At 30.5% G+C, this 2558-nt stretch overlaps 1 pseudogene; it reads left to right on the top strand.

The window, feature by feature from the left end:
- Positions 1-904: 904 nt before the first annotated feature.
- The window catches only part of LOC108765730 (uncharacterized), a 79530-nt pseudogene continuing 77876 nt past the window's right edge, over positions 905-2558 (top strand).

The following is a 2558-nucleotide window of genomic DNA, read 5'->3' as shown; positions in this document are numbered from 1 at the left end:
TTTTTTTTTGTATTATTTTTAAATGCAATTTAGAATAGTCTGTAATTTTTTCAAGTAATTCTTAACATATTGCATTTGCCGTACAACCTCCTTAAGATCATTTCGAAGATGCGAATAAGTATCAAAAATTTGTTAAATTGCCAGTCAATTTAACTCGTGATATTACTGCGGTAGTTTAATAGAGTTAGCGTTTCAAGACCGAAAAATCATTTCGGCGCGCGTTTCTGAGGACTACATACGTAGTATATAAATTCACATAGGAATCATACAAGCATTAAGATCCAGCTAGACCATTTAAGGCTTTCATTTCTATAGTTTATGTTATCATATATACGGTCCTATAATATATTATGTTATTTATTTACGTTGCGTAAAGAGACGTTGTTCCTTCATATGCCAATTACTGCGAAGAATATTACTAAGGCCTCGGTAGTCTAAAGGCTTTGGACGCTCGCACGGTATGCAAGAAATCCGGGTTCGACTGCCGGCCGAGGTAATATTTTTCGCAATAAGAATTAATTATTTACAGATTTTAATATGTTATTTAACATTTATTAAGATCGTTTCGAAGATACGAATAAGCATAAAAAATTTGTTTAATTGCCAGTCAATTTAACTCGTGATATTACTGCGGTAGTTTAATGGAGTTAGCGTTTCAAAACAAAAAATCATTTCAGCGCGCGTTTCTGAGGACTACATACGTAGTATATAAATTCACATAAGTATCATACAAGCATTAAGATCCAGCTAGACCATTTAATGCTTTGATTTCTATAGTTTATATTATCGTATATACGGTCCTATAATATATTATATTATTAATTTCCACTGTATCCAAACATTTTGTTTTATTGTGTTTTTTATATATTTTAGTTATTATATTATTAAATAAGGAAATTTCAATATGGAGAATTTATATATTGTTGCTTTACTTGAAGATGATTGTCATAATGACCGAATAAACGCATTGCACCTTATGCTTAATAAATTAATCGAACAGTTACCAGAACTGGATGAACTGGAAGTGAGGCAACGTGGTGAAAGACCTAGAAATCGTAATTATTACGAAATTATTTTTCTTCAATACGACGTTGTTTTATTTAAGGAGCATTTTAGAGTGTCTCATGCAACATTTGAAGTAAGCATAATAAATTTTATGAAACTACAAGTATGTTTAAAAATTAATTTCAATATTCAAATCAATTGTGGAAATTTTTGTAGGTGCTAGTTCACATAATTGGAAATTCCATACATGGTAATCCAAATTATCTTGTGGATTTAAGAAAAAAAGTTATGTTTTCACTGTGGATTTTGTCTAAACCGGAAAGTTTCCTCGCAGCTGGAGATCGCTTTGATTTACCCAAAAGTACTGCTCACTACGTGTTCAAAGAAGTTATCACTATTATAGCTAACCTCTTACCGAATTATATTACATGGCCTGATAGAACATATCATAATATGGAAGAGATTTTTCGAAGACGTTCTCGAGGATTTCCCGGTATTATTGGGGCGATTAATGGTTGCCATATTCCAATAAAAGCTCCTGTAGGCAACCCTATAGACTTCTATAATATAGAAACACGATACACTCGATTATATTACAAAGTGTATGCGATCACAAGGCACGTTTTATAGATGTTTTCATCGGAATGCCTGGACGAGTGCATGACGCTCGAGTATTTAGGCAGAGCGAGTTGTTTGCACGATTAAATAATGCTGAAAATCCTTTGCTACCCTTTAATATGCATCTTATAGGGGATTCTGTCTACCTTTAATGCCAAATCTTATGACACCATTTCGTGATAATGGTCACCTAACAAGAGCACAAAGTAATTACAATATTAAATTAAGTATGATCAGAGCTATTATCGAAAGGGCATTCGGTCTTTTGAAAAACAAATTCCGAATATTAAAATATTTAGATATTTTCGACTCAGCTTTAGGAAATACTCTCATAGCAGCAGCGTGCGTTTTGCATAATTTTTTAATTGATCGAAATGAAATTAATTTAGAATATGAAGCACCATTCGAAGAAGCAATGGCAATGCCAAATGACGATATAGATATCCCAAATGATAATATTCCTGCGATAACGAAAAGAAATGAAATAGTTCATTTATTACAATAATAAGAAAAAGAAATTTCTTCGAAAATAAATTTTGTATGTTTATATTAATCTTAACAAAATTACCCTTTTTAAAAAAGGTAAAAAAAGGCACCAAGTGTGCATGTACCTCCCATAAAAAACTGTTACATAAACTAAAAAAAACCGTTACATAAATAATATAATTCAAGTTGTAATATATTGTTAATTTTTTATTATAAATTACCTCTCACACAAGTAGTACGTATGCATGTATAAAAAAAAAATGAAATAAAATTTTCAAATTGCGCCAATTGCAAAAAGAATATATATTTTCTTGCAACATAAAACATTTACTATTGTATTTTGTAAATTGCGAAAAGAACATATATTTATTGCAACATATAACATTTTTAATTTTTAATTAATGAGACAAAGTGATACGTACCTTTATCTTTCTATTCAAGAGTCTTTT

The sequence above is a fragment of the Trachymyrmex cornetzi genome, unplaced genomic scaffold (assembly GCF_001594075.2).
Source record: "Trachymyrmex cornetzi isolate Tcor2-1 unplaced genomic scaffold, Tcor1.1 scaffold513, whole genome shotgun sequence".
Classification (NCBI taxonomy): Eukaryota; Metazoa; Arthropoda; class Insecta; order Hymenoptera; family Formicidae; genus Trachymyrmex; species Trachymyrmex cornetzi.
This window is presented reverse-complemented; position numbering and strand designations above follow the sequence as displayed.